This window comes from Leucoraja erinacea, chromosome 10 (genome assembly GCF_028641065.1).
Source record: "Leucoraja erinacea ecotype New England chromosome 10, Leri_hhj_1, whole genome shotgun sequence".
Taxonomy (NCBI): domain Eukaryota; kingdom Metazoa; phylum Chordata; class Chondrichthyes; order Rajiformes; family Rajidae; genus Leucoraja; species Leucoraja erinaceus.
In genome coordinates, this window is record NC_073386.1 from 61,114,105 (window position 1) to 61,128,859 (window position 14,755).

Sequence of the window (14,755 nt, forward strand, 5' to 3'; positions counted from 1 at the left end):
GGTTTGAAGAACAGTTTGGGCGGCACGGTGGCACAGCAGTAGAGTTGTTGCCTCACAGCGCCAGAGACACGGGTTTGATCCTGAACACATTGTCCGTACGGTTTGTGTGTTCTCCCCGTGACCGTGTGGCTTTTCTCCGGGACTCCAGTTACCTCCCACACTATATAACATTTTGAGAGGCATAAATAGAGTAGTCAGTCCGAATCTTTTTTTTCCAGGGTGGAAATGTCAAAGAAGAGAGGGCATGGCATTAAGACGAAATGAATAAAGTTTAAAGGGCCTGTCCCACGAGCATGCAACTCCATGCGGCAAGCCCGACCTAAAGGGCGGGTCCCACCAGCATGCTCCTGCATGCGGCAAGCGCGACCAATGCGGAAAGCTTGAGCTGTACGGCCTCGCGGGGTCGGTCCCACTTCGATCGCTGGAGCCATTTGGAGTTGTGCGGAGCTGATCCCGACATCGAGCGGGGCTCTGAAAAACTGACCGTGTTTAAAAATTCCGCGTGGCAACGGCCTGCAGGCCCGCAGCCGCCTCGACACCGTAAACACCACGCGAACTTCCCGCGGACTTCACTCGCACTTCATGTCACTCACTCGACCTCCGCGCGGCTCCTGCTTCTGGTTTGGTCGCGCTTGCCGCATGCAGGCGCATGCTGGTGGGACCGGCCCTTTAGGTCGCGCTTGCCGCATGCAGGTCGCATGCTCGTGGGGCAGGCCCTTAAAGGAGATGTGTGGGGAAAGTTTTTCACGGAGAATGGTGGGTACCTTTAATGCGCTGCTAAGGGGTGGTGGTGGAGACAGATCAAATAGTGGTGTTTACGAAACCTGGAGATAGGGACATGGATATGCAGGAAATGGAGGGATATGGATTATGTGCAGACGGGTTTGAGTAGATCTTGGCATCATGTTCCGCACAGATATGTGTGCCGGACGGCCTGTTCCTGTGCTATACTGTTCTATACATAGACACAAAATGCTGGAATAACTCAGCGGGTCAGGCTGCATCTCTGCAGATAATTGATAGGTGATGTTTCACAGCAGGACCTTTCTTCAGACAGAAGAAGGGTTCCGACCCAAAATGTCAACTATCCGTTTCTACAGTGATGCTGCCTGGCCCACTGAGTTACTCCAGCATTTCGTGTCTCTATTTGGCATAAATCAGCATCTGCAGTTCCTTTTGATTGCCTTACTGATCCAGGATTTATTTTGTAGTAGATCCTCTTCTGGAACAGCAATCAGAGAGTCGCCACATTCCAGCACTATCTCAACTTCCAAGTCTCTGAAAGGCCGATCTTGCCCTAAGGAGATGTCTGTTCCTACGACAAACCTTACTTGTGTCCTTTAACATTTGACAGGAAGACATGAACAATTTACTCTTCACAGTGAAATTCACAATGGCAGTTTGCTGCATTTATCTGTTGGTGGCATAACAAGGGGAAAACCAACACCTCTACTTCTTGAGAAGGCTTAGGAATTCAGCATGTCCCTTACAACTGTCACCAACTTTTACAGATGTGCCGTAGAAAGCATTTTATCAGGATGCATGACAGCTTGGTTTGGGAACAGCTCCATCCAAGGCCACAGGAAATTGCAGAGAATAAGCGAGTTCGGTATTCCTACTGTGCATGCCCAGGTCAAAGGTCACTGTGCATAAACAGCCCTGGGAAGCAGTGAAGCAGTGGACCTTCATTTTCCAGCTTTGATTCTTCTCGGTAAGAAAATAATGCTTTCAAACTATGAAATAGTTGTACTTATTGGTCCTTTGTTAAAAGGTAATATTATTTTGTCGTTTTTATTACTTTATTATGTTTTGGTGAGTGAGCGAGATCGTGCTTGTCCGTGGTCGGTGTCGAGTCCGGGTCTGTTGAGTTGCTGTTAGGCCATCCCCATCCCCTCCAGGGTGTCTCATCCCTGTCCGGGAGCGGCTGTAGGTGTTGGGCCGGGTCGTGCTTGCAGCCGGCACAGGGAGGACGCCAAGTTGCTGCAGCGCTTTGTGTATTTCGGTTGATGGCTGGTGCATGGCTTCCGTGGGCGCTAGGGGAGTTGGCTGCCGGCGGTCTCCGGCGCTTCGGGGAGTGGGGTTGGGCTGGAGTTGGCGCTTCTTCTCCACGCTGGCTGTGGGCCTGGGACCGCTGTTGTCGTTGGTCACAACATTTCCGGCCACCTCCGGCCGCCCTTGGACAGGGACGAGACACCTTGGAAGGGACGGGGATGGCCCAACAGCAACTCAACAGATCCAGGCCGACACCAACCACGGACGAGCATGATCTCGTTCACTCACCAAAACATAATACAGCAATAAAAACGACAAAATAATCTTAGCTTTTAACAAAGGAACAATAAATTCAACTATTTCATAGTTTGAAAGCAATATTTTCTTAACTAGAAGAATCAAAGCTGGAAAATGAAGGTCCACTGCTTCACTGCTTCCCAGGGCTGTTTATGCACAGTGACCTTTGACCTGGGCATATGCATTCGGAATACCGAACTCGCTTATTGTGGACACAGCCCAGACCATCACACAAACCAACCTCCCTTCCATTTGCTTCATTTTTACCTCACGCTGCCTTGTCAAGACCAGCAGCATAATCAAGGACGTCACACCCTGGCCACTCCCTCTCCCATCAGGCAAAAGGTGTAGAAGTGTGAAAACGCACACCTCCACATTCAGGGACAGTTTCATCCCAGCTGTTACCAGGCAACTGAACCATCCTACCACTACCAGAGAGCAGTGTTGAACTACTATCTACCTCATTGGTGACCCTCGGACTATACTTGATTGGACTTTAGTTGCCGGACGTGATTGACGTGAGGGCAGCCCGGCTTGGGGCTGGGACGGTGCCCCGGTGACTGTGGCGGCCCCGGCGCGGTGCTGAGATGGCGCTCACGTGAGGGCGGTCTGGCGCGGGGCTGAGACGATGCTCCGGCAGCTGAGGCGGCGTTCTGAATCCGGGGCTCGGCCGCGGGCCAGTAGGCGACATCGTCGGGAGCTCTCAGGTCACAGACTGGTGCCTGTTTTCTGGAGATCCCGCGGCAACAGCTGCGTCCGCTGGACTGGAGGGCGGCAGCTTTGACCACCCCGGGCCGCGGAGCTTGAACCGGCCCGTTCGCGGAACTCGGTGAGCCGCGGGACTGACTTACCATCGCCCGGTGGGGTATCGCCTCAGCGCAGAGTGAGAAGAGGAGGGAAGAGACAGCAACCCTAAGATTTTTGCCTGGTGAACTCACTGTGGTGGATGTTAATTTGTGTTTATTGTGTGTTTTGTTGTTTATTATTACATGTATGGCTGCAGGCAACGACATTTCGTTATGACCGAAAGGTCTGAATGACATATAAAGGGTCTAAGTCTAAGTCTAAGTTTACCTTGCACTAAACATTATTCCCTTGTCATGTATCTATACATTGTAAATGGCTCAATTGTAATCATGTATTGTTTTTCCGCTGACTGCATGGCATGCCACAAAAGCTTTTCACTGTAGCTCAGCATAGGTGTAAATAAACTAAACTGAACTGGAACAGGGGAGGGGGAGCGGTTGGGGTTTGGTGGGCGTGGGTGTGGGTTGGGGAGGGAAGGAAACGAGGGGAACTGAGTTCCTCCATGCTTTGGGCTTGAATCCCTTCCATTCTTTGTTAAGGGCCTGTCCCACTTTCACGACCTAATTACCGACCTCTGCCGAGTTTGCCCTTGACTCATACTCGCAGCATGGTCGTCACGAGGTCATAGGAGGTTGTGATGCTAGTCGTGGGTACTCGTGGCATCAAGTAGGTCGGGGCGTTTTTTCAACATGATGAAAAATGTCCACGAGTAAAAAAGGTGGTGAATTAGGTCGTAAAAGTGGTACAGGCCCTTTCCAGTTTCTGGAGCCTGGGGAAGACTTGCTTTATTTCTGATCATTTGAAACTCATACAGTATATGCCTGGTCTTCTCAGATTTCCCTTGGTAACTATTCCTCGAAATGTGTCCAGAATTTTACTCAGTTAAAGTGTAGCTTTTACATTTTTATATCCCAACGCTGTAGCTGTGTGCCGGCCTACATGTTTCCAGGGCTTTGTCAGTAACTTAATCAGCCAGAAGGCAGTTGACAGTCTCCCTACTGACTCAACCAAAAACTGAAGTGAAAGTTGGCCATTAAAATCTGTCATCACCCGGACTAAAGATTGGATGAAATACTACACTTTGAAATATACGAACATATCTCGAATGATGTCTTTAAACTTAAACAAACTTTTCCATTCTTCCTTAATTACCTTTTTCACCCCTCTCTCTTTTTTTTTTTTTTTTTTTTTTTTTTTTTTTTTTTTTTTTTTTAATTTTCCCCCTCTCTTTCCCTCTTCTTTCCCTCTATTTCACCTATCCTTTTAGTTCTATCTAGTTATAAAAAAAAAAACGAAGAAAAATGTAAAAAATATTGGAGACAATGTAATAATAACTGTCAATGTTATCATTTTAAAAATGTAAGACAGTAATGATGTAATAGACTATGTACTTATCTCCAATAATAATAAAAAAAAAAAAAAAAAAAAAAAAAATAAAAAAAAAAAAAAAAAAAAAAAAAAAAAAAAAAAAAAAAAAAAAAAAAAAAAAAAAAAAAAAAAAAAAAAAAAAAAAAATTAAAAAAAAAAAAAAAATAAAAAAAAAAAAAAAAAAAAAAAAAAAAAAAAAAAAAAAAAAAAAAAAAAATCTGTCATAGCCTTGCTAAATTGCACCGCCTTGAGTAAGTCAGTCATCGTGGTACTTTCTTTGAAAGAGTGCAAGAACATTTCTCCAGGACAGACTAATAGCATGTGTAGAAAAGAACTGCAGATGCTGGTTTACGCCAAAGATAAACAGGAAACGCTGGAGTAACTCAGGCAGCATCTCTAAAGAAAAAGGAATAGGTGATGTTTCCGGTCGGGATCCTTCTACATCACCTATTCCTTTTCTCCAGAGTTGCTGCTTGACCCACTGAGTTACTCCAGCATCTTGTGTCTATCGGATTAATGGCATGTTTAGTTTAGAGATGCAGCAGGGAAACAGGCCTTTTGGCCCACCAAGTTAACCAGTGCTGAGTTGTGGTTGTGGTTAGGGTTGTGCAGTTGTTTGAAGAATCTAATAGTTGCTGTTATTAAACCTTGAGGCATTGGTTCTCAGATTGGTTCTCAGATTTGTGTGCCTTGAACCTCAAGAGTCATCAGTGTTTTATTGTCATATGTCCCGAAACTAAACAATTACATTCTTAGGTAGACACAAAATGCTGGAGCAAATCAGCGGGTGAGGCAGCATCTCTGGAGAGAAGGAATGGGTGACGTTTCAGGTCGAGACCCGTCTTCAGATCTGAAATTCTTACTTGCAACAGCATAACGGATGTGTAAACATATTACCCCGTAAACATGGTTAAGGATTATACATGATGCGGCACGATGGTGCAGCGGTAGAGTTACTGCCTTACAGCGGGTTCTATCGTGACTATGGGTGTTGTCTGTATGGAGTTTGTGCGTTCTCCCCGTCACCATGTGGGTTTTCTCTAGGATATCACTGTTTCTATTTCTTGTTTATCTGGCGAAAAAGGAATAGGTTTAGGGTCGAGATCCTGAGAGTTAGGGGAAAGGAAAACGAGAGATATAAACGGTGATAGAGGAGATAAAGAACAATTGAATGAAAGATATGCAACAAGTAGCGATGAAAGTAGCCAACAAGGAAACATAGTCCATTGTTGGCTGTGGGTTACATGATAACGAGTTATACAGATAATGAAACTCAAAAGGACGACAGTGAAACTAGTACGACGCCTAGGGTGTTTGAGGGACGGAGAGAGAGGGGTGCAGGGGTTACTTGAAGTTAGAGAAATCAGTATTCATGCCGCCGGGCTGTAAACTGCACAAGTGAAATATCGGGTGCAATTTCCTCCAATTTGCATTGGGCCTCACTCTGACAGTGGAGGAGGCCCAGGACATAGAAACATAGAAAATAGGTGCAGGAGGAGGCCATTCGGCCCTTCGAGCCAGCACTGCCATTCATTATGATCATGGCTGATCATCCCCTATCAATAACCCATGCCTGCCTTCTCCCCATATCCCTTGACTCCACTAGCCCCTAGAGCTCTATCTAATTATATCTTAAATCCATCCAGTGACTTGGCCTCCACTGCCCTCTGTGGCAGGGAATTCCACAAATTCACAACTCTCTGGGTGAAAACGTTTTTTCTCACCTCAGTCTTAAATGACCTCCCCTTTATTCTAAGACTGTGGCTCCTGGTTCTGGACTCGCCCAAAATTGGGAACATTTTTCCTGCATCTAGCTTGCCCAGTTCTTTTATAATTGTATATGTTTCTATAAGATACCCACTCATCCTTCTAAACTCCAGTGAATACAAGCCTAGTCTTTTCAATCTTTCCTCATATGACAGTCCCGCCATCCCAGGGATCATCTCGTGAACCTACGCTGCACTGCCTCAATCACAAGGATGTCCTTCCTCAAATTAGGAGACCAAAACTGTACACAATACTCCAGATGTGGTCTCACCAGAGCCCTATACAACTGCAGAAGAACCTCTTTACTGCTATACTGAAATCTTCTTGTTATGAAGGCCAACATTCCATTAGCTTTCTTCACTGCCTGCTGTACCTGTAAGCCAACTTTCAGTGACCGGTGTACAAGGACGCCCAGGTCTCGCTGCACCTCCCCCTTACCTAACCTAACCCCATTAGGATAATAATCTGCCCCCTTGTTTTTGCCGCCAAAGTGGATAACCTCACACTATCCATATTATACTGCATTTGCCACGCATCTGCCCACTCACTCAACCTGTTCAGCTTACCCTACAAACTCCTAACATCCTCTTCACAGTGTTGCTCCTTGCTAGTGTTGCTCCTAATTCCCTCTTCCAACTAATTAATATATATGGTAAACAGTTGCGGCCCCAACACCGAGCCTTGCGGCACTCCACTCGCCACTGCCTGCCATTCTGAAAATGACCCGTTCACTCCTACTCTTTGCTTCCGGTCTGCCAACCAATTTTCTATCCATGTCAACACCTTACCCCCAATACCATGTGCTCTAATTTTAGTCCCCAGTCTCCCATGCAGGACCTTATCAAAGGCTTTCTGAAAGTCTAGATACACTACATCCACTGGCACCCCTTCATCCATTTTACTTGTCACATCCTCAAAAAATTCCAGAAGATTAGTCAAGCATGATTTCCCTTTCATAAATCCATGTTGACTTGGACTAATCCTTTTACTGCTATCCAAATGCCCCATTATTACCTCTTTAAAAATTGACTCCAGCATCTTTCCCACCACCGAAGTCAGGCTAACTGGTCTGTAATTCCCCGTTTTCTCTCTCGCTCCTTTCTTGAAAAGTGGGATAACATTAGCTATCCTCCAATCCACAGGAACTGATCCTGAATCTATTAAACATTGGAAAATGATCACCAATGCATCCACTATTTCTAGATCCTCCTCCCTGAGGACCCTGGGATGCAGACCATCAGGTCCAGAGGATTTATCATCCTTCAGTCCCATTAGCCTACCCAATACTATTTCTCGCCTAATGAAAATTTATTTCAGTTCCTCTACCCCCTTAGATCCTCTGTCCTCCAGTACATCTGGGAGATTGTTTGTGTCTTCCTTAGTGAAGACAGATCCGAAGTACCTGTTCAACTCTTCTGCCATTTCCTTGTTACCATTAATAATTTCACCCGTGTCTTCCTTCAAGGGACCCACATTTGTCTTTGCTATTCTTTTTCCCTTAACATATCTAAAGAAGCTTTTACTGTCCTTCTTTATATTCCTGGCCAGCTTCCCTTCGTATTTCATCTTTTCAGCCCGTATTGCCTACTTTGTTTCCTTCTGTTGTCCTATGAAAGTTTCCCAATCCTCTGGCTTCCGGCTACTCTTTGCTGTGTTATACATCTTTTCTTTTAGTTTTATTCTATCCCTAACTTCTCTTGTCAGCCACGGTTGCCTCCTCCCCTCAGAATCTTTCTTCCTTTTAGGAATGAAATGATCCTGCGTCTTCCGGATTATGTCCAGAAATTCCTGCCATTGCTGTTCCACCAATGTATTTTGACTGAATATCCACTCATATTTAGGTTATACCTGTTATTAATGTAATCTGGTTCATTGGACAACACTAAATCCAGAATTGCCTTTTCTCTGGTCGGCTCCATTACAAGCTGCTCTAAGAATCCATCTCGGAGGCATTCTACAAACTCTCTTTCTTGGGGTCCTGAAACAACCTGATTGTCCCAGTCTACCTGCATATTGAAATCCCCCATCACCACAGAAAGTACAGTGTGGGAATGTGAAGGGGAGTTTGTAACTGGGAGATCACGTGGGGTAAGGCGGACTGAACGTATGGAAGGAGCTGCCAGATAAGGTAGTTGAGACAGGAACTATCACAACATTTAAGAGACATATGGACAAGTTCATGGATAGGATAGGCTTGGATTGAAATGGGCTATACATGGGCATGTGGGACTAGTGCAGATGGGGTATATTGGTCGGCATGGGCAAGTTGAGCCGAAGGGCCTGTTACCACACTGTATGACAATGCCAAGAAGGTATATGGTATGCTTTCCTTCCTTAGTTGGGGCAATAAGTATAGGAGTCAAGACGCATGATATAGCTTTACATGTGTTTGATCAGGCTGGCCATCCCATTTCAGGAAGGCAAAGAGGTTTTGGAGAGGGTGCAGGAGGGGTTTACCAGAATGGTGCTCGTATTAGAGGAGGACATGTTTGGATTGTTTTCTCTGAAACATCAGAGGATGAGGGGAGACCTGATCGAAGTACATAAAACTACGAGAGGCATTGATGGGGATACAGTTAGAACCTTTCTCCCAAGGTGGCGATAATAAAGACAAGACGGCATAGATTTAAGGTGAGAGGGCAAGGTTTTAAGGAGATGTAACTTTAGGGCGGTCACGGTGGCACAGCGGTAGAGTTGCTGTCCTACAGCGCCAGAGACCCAGGTTCAATCCCGACTATGGGTGCTGTCTGTGCGGAGTTTGTACATTCTCCCCGTGACCTGCATGGGTTTTCTCCAAAATCTTTGGTTTCCTTCCACACTCCAAAGACAGACAGGTTTGTAGGTTAATTGGGTTGGTGTGAGTGTAAATTGTCCCTGGTGTTAATCCTAGTGGACAGTATTAATGTGCGGGCTGGTCGGTGTGGACGTGGTGGGCCCATAATATGTTAAAATTATTTCAGTGGTAAGATAGGAGTTGGTCTTGGCATCATGCTCGGCACAGATATTATGGGCCAAAGGGTTTGCTCCTGTGCTGTACTGTCCTACAGACAGACACAAAATGCTGGAGTAACTCAGCGTGTCAGGCAGCGTTTCGGGAGATAATGGATAGGTGACGTTTCAGATCAGGACCTTTCTTCAGACTGAAGAACCCCCCAATGTCTGTGCCGAACATGAGATGGCCTGTTCTTGTGATGTGCTGTTCTATGTTTATATATTGTGCCATAGAATGCAGGGTACCAACGTTTAGCATTTTCACTTGAAATTCTTCGGCACTTTTTATTCAACAGCCAAGTGAGCCCATACCCATTAAACAAATACATTCCACCTCTGTGGCTGAAATGTAACCGGATGAAAGTAGGCCCTTCTCTCCAAATTATATTGGCAAGTACAATCTTGAAACCCCTGGGAAGAGTCTAGGCCACAACATTTGTGTAACTATTCAGAACGTAAGCACTTGTCTAGCCTTTAGATGATGTCATGCCAAAATATAATTGAACTGGTGCCTGGCCTTTCGTGTTTGAAATATGTGGGACTTCTACCAACAGCATATGATAATGTTACATACATTATTCAATGCTCGCTCGTAAGGGGGCTGAAATGTTTTTCATTTCAAGGTAGCAAAGTAACACAGTTGCAACAGCACTCATTTCATAGAAATAGGTGAATAAAGTATTTGGGCATGTTTGAACATTGTAATCTTGCTTAACCATATAACCATATAACAATTACAGAACGGAAACAGGCCATCTCGACCCTACAAGTCCGTGCCGAACAACTTTTTTCCCTAAGTCCCACCTGCCTGCACTCATACCATAACCCTCCATTCCCTTCTCACGTTGCCCCTAAACATCTGTCCCTTAATTCTGAAGTCATGTCCTCTTGTTTGAATCTTCCCTATTCTCAAAGGGAAAAGCTTGTCCACATCAACTCTATCCATCCCTCTCATCATTTTAAAGACCTCTATCAAGTCCCCCCTTAATTTTCTGCGCTCCAGAGAATAAAGACCTAACTTATTCAACCTATCTCTGTAACTTAGTTGTTGAAACCCAGGCAACATTCTAGTAAATCTCTTCTGTACTCTCTCTATTTTGTTGACATCCTTCCTATAATTGGGCGACCAAAATTGTACACCATACTCCAGATTTGGTCTCACCAATGCCTTGTACAATTTTAACATTACATCCCAGCTTCTATACTCAATGCTCTGATTTATAAAGGCTAGCATACCAAAAGCTTTCTTTACCACCCTATCTATATGAGATTCCACCTTCAAGGAACTATGCACAGTTATTCCCAGATCCCTCTGTTCAACTGTATTCTTCAATTCGCTACCATTTACCATGTACGTCCTATTTTGATTTGTCCTGCCAAGGTGTAGCACCTCACATTCATCAGCATTAAATTACTACAGTAATTAAAGAGTAATGTCTATCACAATGGCCCAAAGTGACATGAACCCAGGGAGTAGTTTGAAATGGATTAATAGAGTTATTCAGCACTGAAACAGGCCCTTCGGCCCAACTTGTCCATGCCGACCAAGATGCCATCTCAGCTGGCCCCATTTACCTGCATTTGGTCCATGTCAGTCTAAACCTTTCCCAGTCATGTACCTGTTCAAGTGTCTTGTAAATGTTATTATTTTACCTCCCTCTGGCAGCTTATTCCATATACCCACCATCTTCTGAGTGAAAAAGTTGCCTTTCAGATTCCTATTAAATGTTTCCCCCTCTCACGTTAAACCTATTTCCTTTGCCTTTAATTCCCCTATCCTGTGCAATCAGTTTATCTATTCCCAGAGCTGCCAACTCTCACGCATTGAGCGTGAGACTCACGCATTTCACCCAATTCTCACGCTGATCACAGAATTTCTCATGCACAGTCGTGAGAAATTCTGTGATCAACGAGAATTTTTCAAAATTAATATCAACTGCTTGTGTGCGCATCTGTTGACAAAAGAGCAGCATTCTTATACTCTGTTATTCTCACTTGACCGAACCGCACACGTCTCCAAACCATGTCCCCATGCAAATTTACATTGAAAGACACAGGACCGGGCAGTGAATGAGTGTCACCCAGCGCAGCAAGTAAGGCCATGTCCTGCTCCCAGTAACAGTTGGAATTTAAGGATTTGTGGGAAGCGGCTGACATGAGCAAGGCCAGCGAGCGGCAGGAGAGAGGTACATGGGCTCGACATGTTTCAATGTCTCCGGCTTTGGACGAGGCGCTGCTGTGCTCTGAACAACCTGGTCGTGGGTGTTGGAGAGCCAGGGCGCAGGGAGGGATGGAAGCAGAAGCAGCGGCGGGGGCAGATACGGATGGGGAGTTGGGGCTGGCGAGTGATTGCTGGGCTGGCGAGTCACTCGCTGCAGCTCCAGCCATGGAGCAGTCTCAGCACAAGAGTCCCGGGCCGTCGGAAACGTTGCATCGCGGCCGTGAGAGTCTCTGTGCTGAATTCGCCCTGGTGACTGGCATGGACCAGGCTGCAGCTCGGTGCATCATGGAGGCCAACCTGTGGCTGCTAGAAGTTGGTACATTTTCTCATAGTGGTTCACAAAGTTTAAGAGTAGAATTAGGCCATTCGGCCGATTGAGTCTACGCCGCCATTCAATCATGGTTGATCTCTGCCTCCTGATCCCATGTTCCTGCCTTCTCCCTATAACCCTTGACAATCGTTCTAATCAATAATTTGTCTATCTCTGCCTTAAAAATATCCACTGACTTGGCCTCCACAGCCCTCTGTGCCAATGAGTTCCACAGATTATCTACTTTCTGACTAAAGAAGTTCCTCCTCACCTCCTTTCTAAAAGAGCACCCTTTAATAGTAAGATTAAACGAGTACTTACCAGTACGAAGTTTGATCTGTATTTTATGAGGAGTTACGATGAGGGATTACGTGAAGAACCCACCCAGTGCGCAGGCGCGGCATACTTCCAAGCAGCGGTGTGGAATCACAGATAGACACTAGTTGAAGTAAAGATAGTAAAGATTAAGGGGACATCAGTTTTCTAGTTTGATCCATATAATGAGGGTGGGAGCGGAGGGCACGTAATCCCTCATCGTAACTCCTCATAAAATACAGATCAAACTTTGTACTGGTAAGTACTCGTTTAATCTTACTATTTTACTTCGGAGTCACGTGAGTGCTAATGCAACCTTTTTATCCCTTGGCAGAGTAACAGTCATATGGATTGAATCAATCGTGAAGCCTAAATAGTCCATGTTAGTTGACGGCTTCAATTTTGATTTATCTGGGTGTAGGACAAACCCCAACGTTTCAAGGAGCTGTTTAGTAGCTGAAACTGCTGCCACAGCTAATTCCTTGGTTCTTCCTAATATGAGAATATCGTCCAGATATGCCATGACTATATATTTTTGTTCTCTTAGTATTTTCATGGCTACTTTAAGTATTTTGGTAAATAATCTGGGGGCTGACGTTAGGCCATTGGGCAATGCTTTATACTGCCATTGTTGCCCCATCCAGATAAAATTTAGGTATCTATAATGATCCTTATGAATGGGTACTAAATAGTAAGCATCTTTGATATCTATGCTTGCCATGAAGTATCCTTTTGAGATCAGTTGTCTGGCAGTGACAAAAATGTCTCCATTTTGAAATGTATATACTCAACAGATTCATTTAGTGATGTTAGATCAATGATGATGCGACATCCACCATCTTTTTTGGTTTTGGTAAATATGTTTGATACAAATTCCAATGGCTCATGTCTGATCCTTTCAATGACTCCTTTTGACATGAGCCTATCTAGTTCAGCTTGTCCTTCCCGCTTTTCTTTCTCAGTGGGAAGGAATACCCTTTGGGGTATATGCTGAACCGGCGGTATTATGCCTGTTTTAAATTCAATTTTGTATCCACTAAGACTGTTGAGTATGTATTTGTTGTTAGTGATAGTACCCCAAACGTTTTTGAACAAGCGTAGTCGCCCTCCTGTTAATAGAGCACCCTTGTTCAGTGTATGTTGACAGGAACCAGACCCACCTACCTCCAAGTTCATTCTTATTTTTGGGAACGTCTTCTTTTGTAGGCTTGGGTCTGTGGTACTGTTAACGGTGCTGTCATAGGGCGGCGCATCTTCCCACGGCTCCGCTCTGGGCCCCTCTCTAAAAAAGAACTGTGGGGTAATGAGGAGCGGTCGCCAGGCTTTCACCAGTCCTTGGTCGGTATTTGCTGGTGGATGCCGAGGGGTGCTGCCAACTGGGTGTTTTCGCCGTGCTCGGTGCTGGGCCTGCCCTCATGAGGCCCACAGGTTTGGCTGCCTCTTCCAGTTCTTTTAGCCTTTTTGCAAGGTCGGCCCCAAACAGCAGTGCCTCTTTTTCTGGCGCAGGGGCTTTGCATAGCCCCGCATATTTGGAGTTGAGGGCAGGTCTAATGTTCTCCCACCTCAGATTATTCATCTCATACTGGGTGTTGCACATGAGTGCCAGTACGTCCTGTTGACAGGTGGTGAGGTCGGTGTTTTCAGCGGACCGAGCAAAGGCGGTGATGGCCGCTGTGTGGAGCTTTAAGATGCGCTGCATCTTCAGCTCTTGGCTACGGATATGTTGTCCGAGCTGGCTCCAAATTTGTCCATTGACTGTTTTGACTCGCAGCGCCTCGCAGTTTTCAGGTGCTGTGTAGGTTTCAAGTGCCTCTAGAATCACCTTCTCCTGCAGGGCTTTGTTCGAGAGCCTGTTTATGCTTGCTGCCATCCTTGGTTCCAGCATTCTCCCTGCCCTTGGAGGTGCCGCATAGCGGTCAACTACACCCAGCAGCTCTTCGTGCTCCTGCTCCCCTGGCATACTGGCGCAGTCGTCCGCCTGCCCATGAGTTAAGCCAGCCCAGCCCTGGCCTCCCTTGCTAACCTCAAATAAAGAGGGAGCAGAGAGCAGAGGGGTGTGGTGACAGTTTTGAGGAGGCCTCAGCCCGTCCTCCGTGGTGATGCTTCTCTCGCATCTCCTGCTCGAGCATCTGCTCGAGGAGCTGCCTCATACAGCTCAGGCGGCTGTCTCTCCGCTTCCTAGGGGGAGACTAATCCTGTTTCTCCGACGAGTCAGAGACCACCGGCCGGTCCGTTTTTCAGGTGGACTTCCTCCCTGTGCGCGGTGTAGAAGTCGGCGGCACAGGGAGCGGCTCGGGTTCAGGTGTTGGGGAGCGCTCGAACAGCTGTCCCGCCGCCAGTGGCTGCCGCCCGGATATCGAACCCTCCTCAGGGGGAGTCGGGCAGGCAGTCCTTTTTGCTAGTCGCTTTCTCGTAGCCATACTAGTGACTGCTTTTTCCAATACAACAAAAAACACACTAACCTGAGGTCTTGTTTTTATCCTGCAGCTGGAGAGCCCGACTCCAGCTGCCGCCGCTGTTGCGCTGCTGGCGTAATGCCGCGCCTGCGCACTGGGTGGGTTCTTCACGTAGTCACTCACGTGACTCCGAAGTAAAATTCTGAGGCTGTGACCTCCAGTTCCAGACTCTCCCACCAGTGGAAACATACTTTTCACATCCACTCTATGCCTTTCATTATTCTGTAAGTT